Genomic DNA, 23,514 nt, shown 5'->3' on the forward strand with positions numbered 1-23,514 from the left:
TATATATATATATATATATATATATATATATATATATATATATGCACACACACACACACACACACACACATTGTGTTTTTAGCGGAATAACTTGCCAAAACTTTTCCTCTCAAACAGTGCTATCTTGCAGTCTAGGCATTAGAACCACAAGAGGAGTGGTTCCTGGCCCAGAAATTGTAGCTATTGGCTGTTTGGGCAGTTTTTTTCCATCTCTTTCAACGTTCTGGTTTAAAAGCTGCACTTTAGATACAGAGTTGCTGTATCCAGGACTGTTGGTAAGCTTCTGAGCCCCGCAAGCCTTTCTGTGTTGAAGGAAAGCCTTCTAGCTTATCAGTAGGAGTGGTAAGCACTAGGTAGCCTGTCTACCACAAGAGGAGTTGTTCTTGGCCCAGAAATTGTAGTTTATTGACCATTTGGACAGTTAGTCCATCTCTTTCAACTTTCTGGTTTAAAAGACCACATCTGCACTTGTTTCCCATCTTTCATGTAACTAACTTACTGGGAAGCACTAGAAAGCCTTAAACTGATGCAAGCCTTCAAGCTTAGAAGTGAGACTTTGGAGTTAAGTATCAGTTTTCTGTACTTTCTTGCTGTACTTAACTGTTTTCCGCCTAAACGACTTTCCAGAATTTATTGCGATTCAAAAGCTTTTTTTTTTTTTTCACATATTGTACTTATTTGACTGCCTGCACTTTCAAAAAGTTGTTTTTTGTTTAAATAATTTGCTTAACTGTTGTGGGCTACACACTAAAGTGCAATAGCCTTTTCTGATCGTTTGTAGTTGTTTAAAGTCATTTAAAGCTGTTTTAAGTGCATTTTTTACTGTTTTTGCCTTATCTTTTCAATAATAAAAAAAAAAAAAAAACAATTCCTTTTTTCCTGCCTTTCTAAGCTAGTATAGTCCAGTTTTCAGGCTAGTGCTGAATTCAGGGCTGTGTTACAAGTTTCTAAGTTGCCCATACCTTACTTGGATAGAAGGAAGTTTCTCTGTTCACAGGTGAGAGAGGGGAGCTTTGAGCAACCTATCTGCCCTGGAGGAGTGGTTCCAGGCCAGAAGTTAGTAGTTTATTGGCCATTTTGGGCTAATTTCTATCTCTTACATTTCCTTGCTATAAAAAAACATGTTTGTACGGTTTTGTGTGCCGGGCAGTGCCGGTTAGCTAGGGTTAAATTATTCCTGGCTCCACTAAGTCTCCTCTTTAGTTTTTCCCTTGAAACTAGTCTAACTCTCAACCTAAGCACTCAGAAAGCATCCTACACCCCAGCACTTGCTCAGACCTAATAGCAAGCACTAATATACCCTGACACTTGATTGCCCAGCAGGGCAAGGCTCTTTATTCACCCCTCACCAACCAAGTGACTAAGCAGCTCACCCTACTATTCAGGCATGGCCAAAGGGCAATTTCAGGTGTACTCTCCAGTCCAGCTGGTGAATCTGGGTATCCTGAGGCAGTGTTACATCTGCTTCATGTACACAGACAACCCTCTCCTCCTACCACAAAACACTAACATATGCAAGAGATACAATTATGCAGCCAAACTGGAGGCTAAGCTGTCTCCACCCAAGACTGGTACAGACAGTCAAGAGGAGATGGTTAACACCTGCACCACACCTCCAGCCACATATAGACCTACTAAACCAGCAATGGCAAAAAATACACATAAGTACATAAAATCATACTCTGAGGCTCTAAATAAAAACCTGCAAAAGCATCAGAGACCTCCAAAGCAGACACCCAAACAACCTGCACCTCCTGTCGCAAACCAGACAACACATAAAATACAAAATCAGTGTGCTGCACAATCACAGACCTTAAGGCGAAATAACATACCTAACACACTAGTAATAGGTGACTCTATAGTCAGGCACACTGACGTCCCACTCACTAGGTTGGACAAGCAGAAGGTTACTGTTAACTGCCTGTCGGGAGCCAGAATCCGCCACATAACACAAGCACTCAGGTCACTCCAGAACAAGTAAAAATATGACTCTCTCATTGTTCATGTTGGTGTGAATGACCTGAGACGTACCTCCCTGGACTACATGAAAAGAGACATGGGAGAGCTCTCTGATCATGTAGCCCAGGCTGGTATGACCCTGATCCTGAGTAGCATCCTGCCCTCACCAAAAATGATACCTCAGTATAAAGAAAAAATGATCAATTTCAACAATTGGCTAAGCTCATGGTGTCATTCAAAAGGGATCCAGTGTCTGTCAGCCTGGGATGACATGCTCGACAAGCCACATTGCTTCGCAAGAGACGGCTTGCACCTGTCACCTCTAGGCTTTTGAATACTGGCCAAGGCTCTTGCTGCCCCCTTAGTGCCTTTTTTAGGCAAGGCTCAAAAGTCAAACCCACCTCCGTAAACAGCACAGTTAACAAAAAACTGAGGGTTATGCTACTCAATGCCAGGAGTTTAAATCTCAAAATGCACGCGCTCGAAGCACTCCTCAGTATGGTGAGTGTCGACATCTGTGCAGTAACTGAAACCTGGTTCAAGGCTCCAGAGAGCACCCCAACACTACCTGGCTACAATTCGTACCACACGTTTTGGCCACAGAATATGTACCGAAACACAAAAGGAAGGTGTGTATCCATATTCATCAAGGATACCTACACCTCCAGGTTAGTGGCACAGCATGATACCTCTGAGATCATCCATGTGCAACTAACGTCAGGCAAATCTGCAGTGCAAATTGTGGCCTGCTACAAATCACCCTCCATGACCCAGGACCACCACTCCACCTTTCTGGAGACACTGGAAAACATGAAGGTCCTACCGAACACCCTGATGTTGGGCGATTTCAATTACCCTACCATTGACTGAGAAAACTACTTGAGTACAAATTCCCAGGCCCAGCGTTTCGTGGAATTCATCAACTCAAATGCCCTGGATCAGCTGGTAAACTCCCCTACCAGAGGTGAAAACATATTGGACCTGGTCATCACAAGCATGGGCGACAGGTGTTCTGCACTAGTGGTCAGTCCGTCGCTGGTTAGATCAGACCATAAACTAATCACTCTGGATGTTCACAACCCACCATCACCCTCAACTAAGGAAACCACAGTAAAAAACTTTTCTAACGCAAACTTAACCGTACTTAAGACAGAGGCCGTAAATTTCACAGCCCCCACACTAAAGGATAATGCTGCCCAAGATGCAGAAACCTTTACAAATGCACTCTATGAGCACCGACAAGGATGCATGGATTGTGCCATCCCTAGCAAAACCAAGACTCACTCCTCTAAGAGAAGGAAACCAGTCTGGTGGACCCCTGCCATAAACAGGCTGTACAATAGAAGGAGGAAACTATTTCAGAAAAAAAGCAAATCACAAGAAGGAAATACATCCCTGATCAGTATCAGTAAGAAACTAAGGTCTCTCATAAAATCATCCAAGGCTAACTTCGAAAGAAAAATAGCCAAGGATTCAAAAGATAACCACAAAGCCTTCTTTAGCTATGTTAAGAATCTAAGTGGCAACTTGCAGATATGCACTGAACTAGTGCAAAATAGCACAAAATATACTGAACCTACAGATATTGCCAACATCCTGGCAGATAGATTCAGTGCAAACTTCACCCCCAGAAGGGCCCACAACAAGAACTGGAAAAGTGTAGTGTCCCGGAAATCACAGACGCACAGGTGAAAATAGACCTTTCAAATGCCAAAAACACGGCGTCAATGGGGCTAGATGGTGTCCCAGGCTGCGTCTTGCACGAACTACAGAACGAACTAACCCCCACCTAAACACGCTTTTCAACCTCAGCCTCTCTACAGGCTACATGCCCATAGAATGGTGCACAGCAACGGTTATTCCACTCCACAAAGGAGGGGCCACAACTGACCCTGGTAACTATCGCCCCATAAGCCTGACTAGCCTGGTCTGCAGGACTGTGGAGCGCATCATCATGGAACTCATTAACAAAGACATTGGGAACCTTCAAACACTTGACCCGACCCAGTTCGGCTTTGTTAAGGGCAGCTCATGCCTACTAAACCTGGTTGATTTCTTTGAGACAGTCACCAAGGCCATAGACGAGGGAAAGGTTGTTCACACAGCCTACCTTGACCTCGCCAAGGCTTTTGACACCATTCCCCACTCTGGTATTACAGAAAAACTCACCAGCCTGAACATAAACCTCTACGTCACGAGATGGGTTGCCAGCTGGCTTACAGACAGAACTCACACCATAAGAATAGCGGGCTCCAGGTCCAACTCTAAGCCAGTCACAAGTGGTGTCCTGCAAGGCTCAGTCCTGGGACTCCTACTGTTCGGCATATATTTCTCAGAAGTACAGGCAAACACAGGAGTACTATGGCTAACCAAGTTCACCGATGACTGCAAACTGAGAGCCATAATTGACTCACTGGCTGACACGGACATCCTTCAAAGGGGCCTTACTGAGACGGACACCTGATGTCAAAGTCATGGCCTCAAGCTAAATGCCAAAAAATGCATAGTCATCCCATATGAGAAAAATCAAAACACCTACGAATTACCACATAGGTGGCAGCCCCCTTAATACAGAAGAGGTAATAAGAGATCTGGGGACCCAGGTAGATAGTAATCTCTCCTTTGACAATCATATTTCCAAAGTAGTTAGGAAATCCTTTTATGTGGCCCATTTAATTACTAAAGGGTTCGCATCTAGAAATAAAGAGGTTATAGTGCCCCTCTACTCGTCACTCATCAGACCCACCATAGAGTACAATGTCCAATTTGGGATGTACCTCACAAGACACTTCCAACAGCTAGACAGACCACAAAAGTACATCACCAAGAGGATTACTGGCCTCAAACATATGTCCTATGTAGCCCGACTGTACTCAGTGGCATATTGCTTACTCAGAGGTAATCTCTGCCTGACTTGCAAAGCCATGTCCAACTCCGAATAGATGGACATGTTCCACCTAAAGAAATCCAAGTCACTGCGAGCCACGCGCTCTAGTGAGCTAAACCTCGCCACAACAATTAATAGCACATGCTGGAGGGATAGATTCCTATCACAGAGACTCCCCATGCTTTGGAACAAAATTCCAAACTACATTAGGCAGAGCCCCTCACTAACACTCTTCAAGAGAAACTTTGACAAGTGGATGGGTAACAGAAAATACACCCCTGAGATCACTTCATTGGCTCTGCTTGACGGAGGAGCAGTTAATTAATCAATGGGGCGGCAAAAGCCGACACACTCTGGCTAGGCTTATAAATGCCCTTGGGCAGATAGCCTAGTACCTATGAACCTAGTAGTGAGTTTTACATACTTCACCATGTGCACCCTTCTGTCAGCTGTTTCTGGTGTATACATGTGCATGCAAACACACACACGTGTGACACCCTGGCAGAAAAAACCTGACGCAATTTTGATGGGTTAATTTTGTAAAGTTTTGGTGGTAGCTGAGGATTGTGTTAAAGTATGAAGATTGTTGTATATGTTGACACATTACAGCTGTCTTCATCATGGTATAATTCTTCATTCTGGTTCTTAGGTTCATAGATTAGTACTAGACTAACTGCCCTTGTGGGCCATTTTAAGCCTAGCTAATTACCCCATGTGAGAATCAAACCCTGCACCTTGTGTTTATAAGGTGAGTACCTTAACCATTATGCAAACCTCCCTTCTCTTGTTAAGACCCCCTGTGTGTTTGTCAATTGGTTGAATGACCAAATTGTTGAAACCCAAATGGTTGAGACCAGATGGCCAACAATTTTGCTGAGACTGCAGTACAGTAGGGATCGGGGACTTTGCCTTTTTCCACCCTGCAGTGTGATCTTGCAGTTAGTATAAGTAATTAACAGGAGATGTGGGGGTGCAGCAAAAAAAATGTTTGTGGTGTTGGTGGGTGTTATGTGGATTTATGTCAGTTTTTTTTTATTAACTCCATTGTCGACCATATGGGTTTCAACAATGTGGTTTATCGGTAAATTGACATAGATCCATATATGTTTGTGCATGTGTGTGTTTGTGTGTGTGTGTGTGTGTGTAGATACGGAGAGAGTGAGAGCTAACTGCTGTTTCATTTTGACTCCAAAAGGGCTGTACAGATATAAGTGGATTTTTGCTACTGGCAACATGTTAAGCACTTCCTTGTTCCTGCTTAAATATACTCACCAATACTACTTTGAGGATGAATTTGCAGAATGATCCTGCTTGTCAGTATTTGAGCTGCTACCACTTTGAAATGTGTTTCAGACATTTCTTATATATTGAATTAAAATAAAGACTGCTTGAGATAGCAGTGAAAACTTTAAGCACTTTTGTCTCACGGTTGTATTAAACATCAAAGCTTCATCAGTTGAATTTAATCCCTTCTTATGTTTAAAATACATTTAACATGTAATGCATCACTTAAACCAGGTTATTCCAGTGTATTTCATAAAACAATGTTTATTGGCATTTGTTTACCAGGAAAGTTCACTTAGCCAAAGAGAGCCCATTTTCAGTGGTGGCTCGGGAAGAAAATCTCCACATGAAAAACAAGCAGAATACACAGTAGATCAAGGCATAAATTTTGAATATGACATGTAAACATTGACTGGATAAATAATAAACTTTTGGGAGATAAAAGTTTTGCAGTTATTTGTACTAGATTACTCACTGAGCTGTTGGCTAGTGAGTTAATTTTATAGAGTGACAGGATAAATGCTTTCAACAGAAATGCAGTGGAGCAATGTGGCTAACTGTAACCCTCAGCTATTTGGCTCTTACTTGTTGAGGAAAGAAATTTGTTAGGTACTCACTGGAAATGATCTGTCAGGGACGGCAAATGGTTGTGTGGTCTAAGATCAGCCACTTGAGACGGTTTCCCTGACTGGCTTATTTTTTAATTTCATCTTCCCTTTTTACCAGGGAATGGTTACCTTGACAACATGCTCTTTATCTCATATTCTACCGATGGCTATGTTAGTAAGCTGCTCCTTTGGTTTGCCTTGCTGCCTTACCATTCAAGGGTAATCCAGGCACACTGTGGTTGCTAGTTTTAAACAGAATAACACTACTTCCAAAATATTTTAATGTGCAAGTGCATATGCTTCCATATGTAAAATGTCAGAGTCACAACACAATTAATGTCTGCCACTGGTGACATGCAGCTACATGGTTTAATACAACAAAAAGTGTTTCATAAGGACGCATTATTAATGTAACTTATTTCCACTTCATTTTTCTACGTATTTTGAATCTTTTACAGATAATTAAATGGGTGTAGAATTTTAACCTTTCCTTGTTTTAGAGGTTTTTGTTTATAAACTGAATGGTTAGCCATCTCTTTTGTTCTGAATGGGTAAAAACATCTCTTGCCAGCTTGCAACCTTGATTCATACTGCATGGTTGTGATAATGGCCTGAGCTTGTAAGAACCCATATTTGGTGAGGGGGGGGTGCAGTGTGCAGAGATGCACTTAAAAAAACAACACCTGATGTAGGTATTGCATCAGAACCTTTGTTAGAAGTAGCTAATTTTCATGAGACATATCCATAGATATTCACTAGGCAAGCTCAATATACATTAAGCACAGTTTTGCAACATTGAGTGTTTTTGTACTCTGTGCACACATAAGACAAATTGGACTCTTGTTTTTGGTTACCATATTAGTGCTACATAAGGAAAGGGGTCTGCATTGTTGCTTTAGATTGCCTTCACAGACATTTATTGTTTGGCACTAAACTTTTTCGGGACGTGTGTATGTGGTTATGTGTGAATGTCTGTGTGTGCATGCATGTATGTGTTATAGGTGATGGCACTGCATGTCTAAGAAAACTGTTATTTTCTGTCCTTGTGAAGCCTGAAGCAGCTTTATTAATTAGTCTTTATTAATTATTGAGCTTATGAATTAAGCATTTGCCATAAATTATGAATTAAGCCATAAAAGCTGAGTGCATAATGAGAAGTAAATAGCAGTCAAACAGTAACATTTGTAATATTCAACAAAGTAAACATTGGGATAAACCGACATAGGTATATTAAAAGCTGTTCAGGGACTGATGCAGATTCTCCCACAAATATGGGATTTAAGGAACTAAGGCTTTTTCTTTATTAAGGTGATTTTTTCAAAAAAAAACTGTGTGTGTGTGTGTGTGTATATATATATATATATATATATATATATATATATATATATATATATGTATATATATATATATATATATATATATATACATACATATACATAGATTGCCTGTTTGTGCAAAAAAAAAAAAAAACACTATATTGGTTAAGAACAGTAAGCATAAATACATAAAATAAAGTTCTTCTTCTTTTGGCTTTTCCTGGTTAGGGGTCGCAACAGCGGAACTCCGGTCCACTAATGATTGGCAGTAGATTTTTACAGTGCCGAGGTGCCAGCTCGGCGCTCAACTTTCAACGAAGGCATGCCCATTCACGCATGTCTTTTGAACGCCCTCGACTGTGAAGAGGACATGCAGACTCCACACAGAAGGCGCTCCAGCCAAGAATCGAACGGGAGAACCTCTTGCTGTGAGATGACAACGCTACATCTGCACCACCGCAGCAGGAAGAAATACATAAAATAAAGTAAGAATATAAAAAGAAACACAAAAAAGCAGTTAAATAAAACTGAACAATAAATGCATAATGATAAAGCCATCATTGTGTAAATGCTATTACCTGCTGCAGAAACACTGTGTATCTAAATAAGTATCTGTAAGTAAAATGACACAGTCTGCCAGAATACAGTTAATGTGAACATGTTACAGTCATAAAACCAACTGGAACCAGTGTTATCCTCTGTTGGCCCCACCATCAGGAGCTAGTTCACAAATATTTGTATTTAACATCTGTGGAAGAAAGGCAGTGTAGTTCTCCCCCTTAGCCAGCAAGGAAATATGTTGTACATGTGAGGGGCATAATACAGAAAACGACAAATGTCAGAGGTTTTTAAGCATACCTGCAGAAGCACCAGCAGCACCTAGGAGGCTGAGCACAGCACCTGTGGTAGGCAGCATGGCCCAAGAAGTTGCTTCAGGTAAGAGTGATTAAAGTCATGTATGGACAAGTAAACTGACACTAATCTTTGAAGAGGATACAGAAACAGACTGGGAACCAGTGCAGGTTGTGTTACACAGGCATTTTATGTTTGTAATGCAAGGCAGTGGTAATTAGGCAGACCACAAAGTTCAGCACAAGCTACCAATAATCAGGGAGTCCCTAGTAAAGATTGTCAGTAATCAAGATGGGATGACACCAGCACATGCCGAGATTAGCTTGAGGAACAAGATTCTTATCTGGAGATGTTCTGTACATGGAAACTGAATGATTTTACTCAAGTTGATAATTGGTGCTGAAATGTCAGCTGATTATCTCTCACAGCAAACATCAGAACTATCTTATCTTGTGTACTAAGTTATTAAAATCTCAGTGTAACTTTTTACATCAACTGTAAAATAGTGCTGAAAGTTCATTTGTTATATGTGAATTTAACATGTTGTAAATACTGTAGTTAACATGATTATCACTTCTTAAACTGTATGTAGTTCAGTTATATAGTATCTATTTATTGTTAGTTCATACTAATTGCTGTGCAAATATATGTAATGTGGAGCGTTTCTTTCTGACCCTTTGCAGGAAAAGTGCTCTGTCCAATCAGACTTGCCTAGTAATCTTAGGCGAATAAATAAATTAATTTATCCAGTATAACTCACAGTTATTCACTTTGATGATGGATTGAAGTGTGTTACCTCCTTAAATCTGTGGTTTTGCAGCAGAGCAGCAGCAGTTTTTCTCAGGGTAGCATGAACCACTACAGTTTCAGTTTTGGAGGTTGTTTCAACCAGTTGTATATCAGCCATTGATAACTGATCTCTAGGTCTTCAGCAAGGGTATTCACGTTTGAGGGAAGGAGATTTATAGCTGTGTGTCATCAGTGTAGCAGTTGTTTGCTTAACATCTTCCCGTTATAAGATCCCCTAAAGGAAGTGTAAACTCCATAAAGAGAAGGGGCCTAAAACCAGGTCTTGTGACACTTTGTAGTCCAGGAGGGATAGGGCAGAAGTATAAATGCTCATTGAAGATGCACTTTGAGAGCAGCTTAGTAAATAGAGCTGAACCACGTTAGGACTGTAGATGAGATGCCATAGGAAGATCATAAATTCTGTATCCAGCTACCATGATTGCCACTGTCATATGTGCTGTGGAATCCAGCAGGTTAAAAATCAAACAGCGTTGTTATGTAGAAATCACTGACTACACGGATGAGTGTGTGTGTTGGTAATGTGACATATGTAGAGCCAGGAACTGGTAGGATCCATGAGCCCATGGACTCAGCATATGCATAACCTAGACTGGTTGGGATCCATTAGAACATGGACTAAGCATGTGCAGAACACAGATTAGCAGGAATGCATAAGCCCATTGACTGGGCATGTGCAGAAAGAACCCAGACTGGTAATGATCCATAAGCCCATGAATTGAGGATATGCAGAACTGAGACAGGTTGGGATTCATGAGCCCATGAATGAGCCTGTGCATAACCCAGACTGGCAGAAATCCATGAGCCCATGGACTGAAATGTAATGTTCAAGCTGCAGACAAATTATCTTCTCATTAACTTTACGAAGCTGTGGAAAGTTAGAAATTGGGCGGTAATTGTGTTGTATAATGGAGTCAAGGGTAAGAGTGCCTTCTTCATCGTCAAAGAAAAAATCACTTCTCAAAGAAGAAACCAAAATCTTTTAGAGTATTAAGACTCAGTAACATCAAAGCTTGCCTGATTTAGCCTTGATGGGCAGAATCCATCTGATATGTTATAAAACATACCCGAGATCACAGTCAAGAGTTCTTCATAATAAGGAATAGTGAACACCATCCAAGAAGTGGAAAAAACTCCATCTATGGATACTGGACATGGACTTGAGCATATGCAGAACACACATTAGTAGGGGATCCATGAGCCCATTGACTGGGTATGTGTACATAATCACCACAGATATACAGCTCCAATCCAAGGTTTTTTGTGTAGCCAGTAACGCACTCAACTCGAACCAATGTTATCCAAATGTTTAATAGAAGTCAGAACACACTATATACTGCACGAAAGAAAACAGTTTACCTAGGTTTCATCCAATTTTTATGACTTCATCAGAATTGACATCAAACTTAATTACACCCCTGTTATATGTATGCACAACCCCACCCTTTGATTAATTAAATGAATTTAATTAATTGAATAATTCAATCAATTTAACTGTAATTTAACAAAAACGTTTTAGACTTACATTAAACAGTATAAGAAACTTAATGTGTTTAATAATACAATAGATTTGTTAAAATAATAATATGTTCAATATATATTCAACATATAACAATGACCCACTAATATGTTTAATGGTTGTCTTTCGGCTTTTCTTGGTTAGGGGCTGCCACAGTGGAACTCCGGTCCGCTAATGATTGGCAGTAGATTTTCATGAACGCCGAGGTGCCAGCTCGACGTCCACCCTTCAACAAAGGCATGCCCATTTACGCATGTCTTTCGAACGCCACCCAACTGTGGGGAGGACATGCAGACTCCACACAGAAGGCACTCCCCGCACTCCAGCCGAGAATCGAAAGGGAGAACCTCTTGCTGTAAGGCAACAATGCTACCACTGTACCACAGCGGCTGTCCCACTAATATGTTTAATAACTTACACTAAATTTCATATGACAATTTTAAAACTTAATAAATTAAATAAATTATTATAATATGTTAAAAAAATTTTAAAAATGTATGTTGGTAGATGACTCTACCCTAAAATATACTTCAATTTTAAAATAGGGGCAATACTAATGTATTCATTTATATCAGGAAAACATGCAGCATCTAATTTTAGTTGCCATTCCAATTCCGCTATATCTAAATGGATATCTAGTATTCTACCTTGTCCATCCTTGTTAATTTGTTGTAAAACACAAAATTAAAAAAAATGCCCTTGATTTTGAACAATATGCCTAACTAGGGCATTTGTCATCTTACTATTCTTTATATCTGAATTGTGTTCATAGACTCTATCTCTCAGTCACCTGTACATTTTCCCGATCTTTTCTAAATACGATTTTGGGAATGTTCCCCATTTTCTCATCTACGTTTTTATCTACTTTGAATAAATCCCAATTTTTAGTATTACTTGGGTAATTCACTCAGCATCTAAATTATAAGTGGTCACAAAGGTCATCCTTTCATATATATTATTAGATTGTATGTTCAAATCCTCAGTTTGATTAGGGACACTTATAACTCCATCCAAAATTGCCTTATATACACCTTATTTTCTTTTTCTTCCAACTTCATTTTTGATGTCATCACACAAATCAAATGGATAACCCCTTCCAATAAACATCTGCAAGATGACATCTATCTCCTTATAAAATGCATCTTCCTCACTTACCATTCTGGCCGCCTTCACCATCTGTCCTTCAACAATAGATTTCTTCTGATGGTGAGGGTACCAACTCTTATATTCTAAATAAGAATTTGAGAAAGTTGGCTTCCTATAAATAGCAGAAGCCATCTTTAACTTATTCCTGTCTATGGTTAATAAAACATCCAGATAGGAAATCTTTTCCTGACTGTGTTCATATGTAAATTTCAAAAAACTTACTGTTTGGTTTATATACTTTAAAAATTTTTCTAGAATTTCTTCCTTTCCTTCCCAGACAATAAAAATATCGTCCAGGAATCTAGTATATTGCTTGATATATTGATTACATAAGCTCGGAAAAACATATTTCTGCTCCCAATATGCCATTATATAATTGACATATATGGGAGCACAGGCTGCCCCCATAGCTACTCCAGTTTTTTGCTTATAATAATGTCCTTCAAACCATAGAAAATTATTCACCAATACAGTCTCCATTAGGAGGATGAAAACATTTATTACATCCTGGTCAAATAGTCCAGTTCTTCCCAGTTGATATTCCAACCATATTAATCCCTCTTTATGGGGTATGGTTGTGAATAAGTTGCATACATCAATTGTGACCAGTCTAGTAGATTCAGATATCTTGACCTTATTTAGTTTACTTAAAAAATCCCAGGAATCCTTGGTAATATAAGCACATTTCTCCAGTCCCTTTTGTAAATGATAGTCTAAAAATTTACTGATGAAACAGGTCTTACTGTGTTTATCATCAACAATGGGCCTGAACTTAAGGTTACTTAATCCCTTATGAATTTTTGGTATTCCAAAAATATTACTAATCATGGGATATTCATTTTTCAAATAGCTATGGGCGGATTCATTAGTCTGACCTTGATAAAGCATGTTATCTAACATTAAATCTAGCTTGGAATAGGCTATATGTATCTCATTTAAGCTAACTTCAACATATCTTCCATAAGCATAGAATTTATGCTGTTAACATAATTAGTTTTTTCCATTACTACATTTATATTTAATATATTATTTTAACGAATCTATTGTGTTATTATTAAACACATTAAGTTTCTTATACTGTTTAATGTAAGTCTAAAAAGTTTTGTTAAATTACAGTTTGAATTGAATTATTCAGTTAATTAATTAATCCAAGGATGGGGTTTTGTATGCATATATATAAAAGGGTGTAATTGTGTTTGATGTCAGTTCTGATGAAGTCCTATAAGTTGGATGAAACCTAGGTAAACTGTTTTCTTTCGTGCAGTATATAGTGTGTTCTGACTTCTATTAAACATTTGGATAACATTGGTTCGAGTTGAGTGCATTATTGGCTACACAAAAAACCTTGGATTGGAGCTGTATATCTGTAGTGATTTTTTTCTGGTTTCAGTACTTGTGGTTATATTGTATGTGTACATAATGTCAGGACAGAAGTGTAGATCTGATCTCGGCAACACTATCAGCAAAAAAACTGAGCAGCCAGTTCACTTTGGTGAGATGACAAGGCTGGATGAGTGTTGAGGCTGGCAGACCTCTGTCTGTACGAAAGAAGCTGCCTTCTTAAGACTGATCTCAGCCAAGTATATTCCATTATATAGTGCAATGAAAAAGTATTTACTCCCTTCCTGATTTCTTATTTCTTTGCATGTTTGTCACACTTAAATGTTTCAGATCATCAAACAAATTTAAATATTAGACAAAGATAACCCAAGTAAACACAAAATGCAGTTTTTAAGTGATGATTTTATTTATTAAGGAAAAAAACTATCCAAACCTACATGGTCCTTTGTGAAAAAGTAATCCCCCCCCTTGTTAAATCATGAAGTAACTGTGGTTAATCACATTTTTGGGAAAGATGAGTTCAATTTCACTAGCCACACCCAGGCCTGATTACTGCCAGACCTGTTGAATCAAGAGATCACTTAAGTTGGTCTGATTACTGCCAGTTGTTGAATCAAGAGATCACTTAAATAGAACTTGTCAGACAAAGTGAAGTAGGCCAAAATATCCCAACAAGGAAGACATCATGCCGCAATCTAAAGAAATTCTGGAACAGATAAGAAACAAAGTAATTGACATCTATCAGCCTGGAAAAGGTTACAAAGCCATTTCTAAAGCTTTGGGACTTCAGCGAACCACGGTGAGAGCTATTATCCACAAATGGAGAAAACATGGAACAGTGGTCAACCTTCCCAGGAGTGGCCGGCCTACAAAAATTATCTCAAGAGCACTGCGACGACTCATTCAAGAGGTCACAAAAGGACCCAGAACAACATCTAGAGAACTGCAGACCTCACTTGCCTCAGTATAGGTCAGTGTTCATGACTCAACCATAAGAAAGAGACTGGGCAAAAATGGCAAGGCAAAAACCACTGCTGACCAAAAGGAACATAAAGGCTTGTCTCTCTTTTGCCAAAAATCATCTTGAAGATCCCAAAGACTTTTGGGAAAATATTTCATGGACTGATGAAACAAAAGTTGAACTTTTTGGGAGGTGTGCGTCCCATTACATCTGGTGTAAAAGTAACACAGCATTTCAGAAAAAGAACATCATGCCAACAGTCAAACATGATGGTGGTAGTATGATGGTCTGGGGCTGCTTTGCTGCTTCTAGACCTGGACAATTTGCTGTGATTGATAGAACCATGAATTCTGCTCTCTACCAAAAAATCCTGAAGGAGAATGTCCAACCATCAGTTTGTGACCTCAAGCTGAAGCGCACTTGGGTTCTGCAGCAAGACAGTGATCCAAAACACTCCAGCAAATCCACCTCTGAATGGCTTAAAAAATGAGGGTTTTAGAGTGGCCTAGTCAAAGTCTGGACTTGAATCCAATTGAGATGCTGTGACATGACCTTAAAAAGGCGGTTCATGCTCAGAAACCTTCCAATATGGCTGAATTAAAACAATTTTGCAAAGAAGAGTGGGCCAAAATTCCTCAACAGCGATGTGAAAGACTCATTGCCAGTTATCGCAAACACTTGATTGCAGTTATTGCTGCTAAGGGTGGAACAACCAGTTATTAGGTTTATGGGGCAATTACTTTTTCACATAGGGCCACGTAGGTTTGGATATTTTTTTCCTTAATAAATAAAACCATCACTTAAAAACTGCATTTTGTGTTTACTTGGGTTATATTTGTCTAAAACTTATATTTGTTTGATGATCTGAAACATTTAAGTGTGACAAACATGCAATAAAATAAGAAATCAGGAAGAGCGCAAATACTTTTCCATTACACTGTACTTGTGCAGCTCACATTTGTCGCTGCACAGGCAAGCATACTGCCAACACTTGAGCCTTTACCCTTCTTTTCATAGCAACTGGAGCTCATGGTTAAACCATCAATTCCTTTTAGAGAGAGTGGGTGGTTGTGACTTGGGACAGGCAAGTCTAGTGTTGAGGAAATGCACTTTCTGTAGTGACCAACCAGAGCATTTAGAAAACCAAGCACCATTCTACAAAAAAAAAACCTGAAGGACTGTAAACAAAACAGTATCAAAAGTGATATGTCTAGTAAAATATGTGGCCTTTAATTCAAGTTCTGGGAGACAGAAATGTTGCTGCTGAAGGTTAAAGTAGCTAAGGCAGGGGTCATAGCATGAAACTGGTTCTGCTATCAAAATAAGAACTTTACTTCAGAAGAAATATCAAGTCCACATTATCTCTGGACCTTCAGTAAAAAGGCTGACTGTGCCCAACAGATTCACACCAGAGAGTGTTGTGTGTACTACCGATCTGGTGTGAAGCAGGCAAATGATCATGTAACAGATATATTTAGGTTAGCATTTCTCAAATGGCGAGACCAACCTCCTGGAAAAACTTCAGTCTGCTTCACAGGAGACTCGAGCAAGTCTGAAAATGCGTACTTAAAGCATAAACTGTTTAGTGTTAGCTTAAAATGGGATCATTTAAAGAGTGATAATTGTATGCTTGACTTCAAATCAGTAATTAACTAGTAATAGACTTAGTTTTATTTATTTTTATTTATTTAACATTTGTTTACCAGGAAAGTCCGACTTGGAGCAAAGCCAATTTTCAGCGGAGGCCCGGGGATAATCGCTCCAGATGCATGTCTTTCTGACATGGGAGGAAACCGAAGCTCCCGGAGGAAACTCACACAAACGCAAGGAAGACATGCAGACTTCACACAGAAGGCACCCCAGCTGAGAATCGAACCGGAGAACCTCTTGCTGTGAGGCAACAACACTACCTCTGCATCACTGCGCCATCTATGATATATGTCCAGTTATATGGTGATCATCTCACTTACGTATTTGGGGAGGTCACTCTGCTTCTCCCCAGAACACAATAAACTTTGGCTTGTATGAGGAGGCCCAGAGTACTTTACTGATATTTTGGGAGTCTAAAGGGCTTTTTTCTGGTCTGACAGAGAACCACTGTGGTAAAATCTGAGAACTTGTGCCCTAGATGCATTCTGGGAACCGGTATCGTCCCCTCACTTGATATTCTGATTAAGTGGACTGGGATAAAAAGTAGTGCTCCTTAATGTAGGCACTACACCTAGGTTACGTAGGGTTCGGTATGTTAGTACGGAGATCTCAAAAACAGACCTTGGCACCACAAATCCTGTAGCACAGGGAAATGTGGGGAGGCTGGCATAATGGTTAAGGTATTTACCTTGCAGACACAAGGTGCAGGGTTTGATTTTCACATGGGGTAATTGGCTAAGTTTAAAATGTCCCATAAGTGCAGTTAGCCTAGTATTAATCTATGAACCTATGTAATTAACTAGGACCTTGAACAGGTTCATCTTTTGAAAGTTCCAGACAGAGAACATTAAAGTAGTAAAGGTGGGATAAAAATAGTGCACATCGTGTAGCTAGATCATGTAACTCATTGTTTGATTTGTACATTATTTCTGCGGTGAAAATAAGAGTAATAAGAAGACGACACTAGAGTAACTTCCACCTGGTCCTTTAATGACAGCATGTTATCAGGGAAGTCTTCCACATTTCAAACCCTTATAACAGCTCCAGTCTGTTATCTCTACAGGAGACTGCAGAAAAAAATATTGTAAAATAAAACAACACAACCTCAGTTTTTATGTAATTGAGTTTAAACCGAATCTTACTCATCTGTCCAGGTATAGAATGTAATCACAGTTCTAAAATAGTATAATAACATCATATCAGGCAAGCTCTGATGAAAATGAGAGCTACAACCAATGGCATTTGCACAGTGCTGAAATAAAACACCTGTGTTTTGCATCATCTTTTTCACTGCTAGCATTTATAGACTTGCAGCCATTTGTTGTATATGACATTGTCATAGTTGCTCATGCATATTGAGCAATTTGTTAGTACTTGAAGTATATGCTTTTATTTTTAAGTTCCTCTAGCTTGCAGACTCCTGGAGAAAGAGCAGCTATTTTATTCCTCTGTTACTTGTAGGTTTTTTCCAAGGTGCAGCAACATTAGAGTGAGAATAATTAAGTAAGGGGGCATAGGAGTACAGATAGCTTGTTTCTCTACAAAAATGATTTTTTTATGCTTGTACATTCACTCAGGAACTCTACAGATGTGTGTACGTGTCTCAAAGATTTGTATACTTGGACTGTCATTTTTGTGTACTTCTTGTCCAGGAATTGTTTTGCAGGATGTTATTATTCATAGTGCATATATAATGTGAATAATAGGGAAGACAAAACACAGTGCCTTTAGCAGATGACTTCCTAGTTTAATCACATCTCTGCTATGCTACAGGATTTGTGGTGGGAAGTCATTGAAAACCTTACATAAAATAAAGGCCAGAAACAGTGCACTGAGAACATCCTAGTAGTTGAGGAAAACCCCTCAAGAACTGTGGAAGAAAGACCACAATTGGTAGTTGTTTATTGATCCATGATATTAAAACATCCCAAGAAGTCAGCTGTGATGGGAGGAGGATAACTTTCAGTTCCTTTTTGTTAAAAAGTCTAGAGCTACTTCTGTTAACAGTAATCTTACTACTTTTTCTAGAGTTAAAACCAGCCTGATAAGGATAAAGGAGGTGATGAGCTGTTGGATAGGAATGCACCTGTTTATAGAGCACTTGGGTTCATAGGTATCTACTAGGCTAATGACCACCAGGGTGTTTGTAAGCCTAGCCATGTAGTCCAACCCAGTTGTGTTCCTATGTATAATGGGCATTTAATAGGAGGGGGTATGTTAGTTACTTAGCTTCTAGAGGTTAAGGGGGTATGTTAGTCTTTGCATTACACTCTGCATCTGTCTGTAAGAGTTTTTGGGTCTAGACCAGAGGTGAATTTCCTATTTCCCATCCCATTGGTCAGCATTACGCTTAAATAGGGCTAAGGATGGACTGTGCTTCACATGATCTGGGAGCCTGTTCTGGAGCATGAGGAAGCCTCTGTGACACATATCATGAATGGGGAACCTGTTCCGGAGCATAGAGACCCTCTGTGACACATATCATGAATGTGGAGCCTATTCCGGAGCATGGAGACCCTCTGTGATGCACATAATGAATGGGGAGCCTGTTCCAGAGCATGGGGAAGCATCTGTGACACATATCAGGAATGGGGAGCTTGTTCCAGAGCATGAGGAAGCCTCTGTGACACATATCATGAATGGGGAGCCTGTTCTGGAGCATGGAGACCCTATGTGATACATCATGAATGGGGAGCCTGTTCCAGAGCATGGAGACCCTCTGTGACACATATCATGAATGGGGAGCCTGTTCCAGAGCATGGAGACACTCTGTGACACATATCATGAATGGGGAGCCTGTTCCGGAGCATGGGGAAGCCTCTGTGACACATAATATGAATGGGGAGCCTGTTCCGGAGCATGGAGACCCCCTGTGACACATATCATGAATGGGGAGCCTGTTCCAGAGCTTGGAGAGTCTCTGTGACACACATCTGGCTCGCCAACATGTCTTATTTATGTTACAAGCAAAATTTAAATCCTTGGATCTAGTGATTCTGACGCTGTTCATTTTGCGGATGTGCAAACGGTCTGTCATAGCTGGAGCCAGTGATTTGTATGCCAGGCATAAAGTGACTCTTGGTAACCTGTAGGCGACAGAGTACAGAGATAGGGTTTAAGGAGATCCATGTGGGTCAACGTGTTTAGACCCTGGATCCGCCTGTTAAGGAACCTTTGTGGGAGTTCCAACTGTTGCATATGTCTGGTTAGGTACATGCTGAGGGGAGCATTATACTCATTGATGGGTCTGATAAGGGCCGAATTAAGTGGCACTATACCTTCGTTGGACCTGGATGCCATATCCGTACTTTTAAGTTGGGAGACATGGAATGATTTTCTTAGTACCTTGGCCACATGTTGGTAAAAGGCCAGATTGCCGTCTACATGTGTTCCCAGATCCCTGACTACTGGGTCAACTATTAGGGGGGTGTCTTATCGATGGAATAATTAGCCTGGGGTAGTTTTCCCAAAAGGAACTATAACGCATTTCTTGGCATTGAGTTTTAGTCTGTGACTTTTGCACCAGTCATTTTTCTGTGTTAGATCCCCTTGTAAGATGTTTTTGTCGTGAGGAACTCTGAGGTAGCTCCCAATCTGCAGTCATCTGCAAACTCGGTCAGACCACACCCTTGACATTTGACTGCAAAACAGGGGCTGACCCAGTATAGATCCTACAAGTAAAAACTAAGCAAGAGCAAAGCAGTATTTCCCTATATCTTGCAGAGCAAGATAAAATTTCATAAGACTACGTGTAAAAAGTGGGTGATTTATTTTTTCATTTAGATGGAGAATCATCAGTCATATTATGGTTGAATTATCTGAAAAGTAAATTGTCTTCAGAGACTTCATAAGGTTCAGCCCATAACATATCAGGTCTTATCAGTGACCCCTCCCAGTTGGACTGTCAAATCCAGGGAGTATTCACAAATATTTGTGGCAGATTTGACCACCTGAATGAAGATAAAATGCTTAGTAATATGGAGAAGTTCTTTAGCCAGTTCACCTATTCCATCATTTACCCAGGAATTTATATGCTGAGCTTTATCCAGAAATCCTGGGTTTTATTCCTTCAGTCAATATTTGTGTGCTGTGTGACTCTAAGTTGCCATGATGAAGAGGCACTTGTATGCAGATGGCTTACCAGGTTAACAAATGCAGTAGTAATAAAAATATTCCTTAGTTTTAATCAGTTGCAGTGGTCAAAAACAGTTCCAGCTTATGCAACAATGTCTGTAGCTTAGTGCTAACCACATTGTTAGAAATACTGTAAAGTTATTACAGATTCAGCTGCTGTTCATTGGCCATCCTACTGTTTTTGTACTCTGCTGTCAGGAATGATGTTCTCTTGTGCTCCTCTGTAGTGATGAGTATTTGAAGTATTCATAAGTCCACCATTTTATGAGCAAAATACCCACAGTAACATTGCCTGTAGTCAGCACTAAACAAGGATAACGTCACTTTTTCGAGTAACCGTTTTTGAACAAAGTGTTCTTCAGATGACTCAGAAGATTAAAAATACATGTAGCACAGCATTTTAATGCTTTCCTCTAAATTACATGACTAACAAATCATATAACTAATGTCAACCAATCAATATAAAAGTAAACAAAATAATATGGGAGCAGCAGCATTCGGGACTTAAACACTTCTTAAAAACTTTTTTAAAATCTAAAATAAAATATTAGTCAAACTTTAAATTATCCGTTAGCTTCATGCTAGATTTAATATAAAAATAAATCATTTAAACTTAAGCCATTACAGGTATCAAGACACAATTTCCACCACTGTCTGTAGGTAACAGCCATTTAACATCCACTGTGTGGTTAGTGCCTTTAGAATTGAAATTTTCCTATAAAACTACCTCTGGAATGCCTCTGTACATAGCTACATAAAAAGCAAATAGTCTGCAAATTAAGCAGCAGCTCCCCACCCAAGTTTATTCTTAGTCTTAGTTCTTACCCAGGGTAGCCAGTGGTGAATTCCAGATGTACCTTCCCCTTGTAGAACACATAACAAAGATGTGTAACCATGGATATACACTTTTCTACTGTCTTTGCGGCCTGTTTGATGGATATGTGCATTCTGAGGCAATGTAGCAATTATCTCATGTTTACTGACAACCATCTAATTCTTAAGCAAACTGATATAGTATGTGAGAGATGTAGTTACACAATGTCACACCTCTTTGCCCAGAGATTCTTGGACTTTGTAAACACTAACACACTGAATCAGGTAGTCTGTATGTCCACTAGGGGTGCTAACATCATTGACCTGGTCTTCACAAACATGGGAGAATGTTGCATACCCGCAGTTTAATGTCCTCACTAGTCAGGTTGGACATAAAGCTGTCTCCTTTGAAAAATCCTGCACAGTCATAGTAATGGCTGCACAAAGACAGTTGTACCTACCCAGAATAAGCACAGGACAAACTAAAAATCAAGCCACCTGGTGGAATTCCAAAATCAATAGGTTGTATAACAAAAGGAAGAAAATCATGGCAAAATTTAGGAAGTGCAATGCCCATTAATTTAAAACTCCCTCATCGATCTAAATAAGCAGCGTGGGGACTAATCAAGTCTACTAAAGCCAAACCTGAGGAGAAAATAGCCTCCAGGCCAAGGACAATCACAAGGCATTCTTCAGTTATGTCCGTAACCTCAAAGGCAATACACAACAATGTGCCAGACTCATTGTAAATGGCGTAACATATATTGAGCCAAAAGGTATAGCAAATCTACTGGCCAAAATGTTTAACTCCAGTTTTACCACAAGTCCCCCCCCCCCCGACACACCTTAGAAAATACCTTCAAACTTAGCTGCCCCAACTATCACTAGATAACAGGTCCTGTGTGAAGTCTCCAAGGCCAGAAACACTGCATCAGTGGGTCTAGATATTATTCTTGGATGCCTCCTTAGTAGCATGAAAAATGACCTCATGCCAAGCGAATGGAGGATTGCAACTACAATCCCCTGCACAAGGATAGGCTATTTTTAGACATGGGTAACTACTGACCCATAAACCTGTCCAGTTTCATATGTAAATCCTTAGAAAGAGTTGTCGTAGAAATGATAAAAAGTGGTATAGGAAGCTTAATGATACTGGATCCAATCCAGTTTGATTTCACCATGAGCAGGTCATGCCTACTTAACATGGTGGACTTCTTTGAGAAAGTCACCAAAGCAATAGATGAGGGCAAAATGGTGCAATATGCCTACCTTGACTTGGCCAAAGCATTCCACACACTAACCCAATTGGGCAAAACTTACTAAATTAAGGATAAACCCCCATGTCAGCGACTGGATAGCCAGCTGATGCAAAGGTAGGACCCAAGAATTAGGGATAGGGTTTTCTTCCTCTACAAAAAGACCAGTCACTAGTAGAGTTCCTTAAGGTTTAGTGCTGGTGCCACTCCTTTTTGGCATCTACCTCTCTGAAGTCAAGGCCAACATCAGGGACATCTGACTGACCAAGTTTGCAGACGATTGCAAACTAAGTGCAGTATAGAATTCCCCCAAAACACATATACTGTTCAATAAGGCCTGACACAGACCAATAACTGATGCCTGCGCCACAATCTAAAATTTAGTGTCAAAAAATGCATAATATTATCCTTTGGGAAGATGGCTTCCCCTGGAAATGACCACATTAATAATACACCTCTAAGAGTGGACCCAGTGATCATGACTCTGGGAATGCATTTAGACAGTACCCTGGCCTTTGGTCATCATGTGTCTATTGTAGTAAGGAAATCATTCTATGTTGCCCAACTTATAAGCAAGGATGTATCATCTAAATATTAGGGTGTCATTGTTTCTTTGTACTCTCCCTCATCAGATTAGTCATTGACTTCAATCCCACCCCCGGTATGTACCCAGACGGGCATATCCAACAACTGGAGCATGTACAGAGGTTCCTCCCCAAAAAAAAACACAGGGTGTAAACAACATGTCCTACATGGACTGCCTTAAAGCCTTATCCTTGTACTTGGGCTCGTGCACAGTACTGAGAGGTGATTTTTACCGGGCCTGTAAAACATCCTCTCATCCTGCTCTGATGAACCTGTTGCGCATCCAGAAGGCAAATTGTATCAAGATTACTCAATCTGGGAACGTAAACCTCATCTGCAACATGAGTGGGACATGTTGGAGGGACGGTGTGTGTCACAGAGGCTACCCCTTCTCTG

The 23,514-nt window shown here is 39.9% G+C and overlaps 1 protein-coding gene across 2 annotated transcripts in view; it reads left to right on the forward strand.

Moving 5' to 3' along the window:
- VTI1A (vesicle transport through interaction with t-SNAREs 1A) overlaps window positions 1-23,514 on the forward strand; it is a 3,369,915-nt gene that overhangs the window by 1,770,008 nt on the left and 1,576,393 nt on the right. The gene's annotated exons all lie outside the window — the stretch shown is intronic.

This window comes from Protopterus annectens, chromosome 14.part0 (assembly GCF_019279795.1).
Source record: "Protopterus annectens isolate FY-2018-M chromosome 14.part0, PAN1.0, whole genome shotgun sequence".
NCBI lineage: Eukaryota > Metazoa > Chordata > Ceratodontiformes > Protopteridae > Protopterus > Protopterus annectens.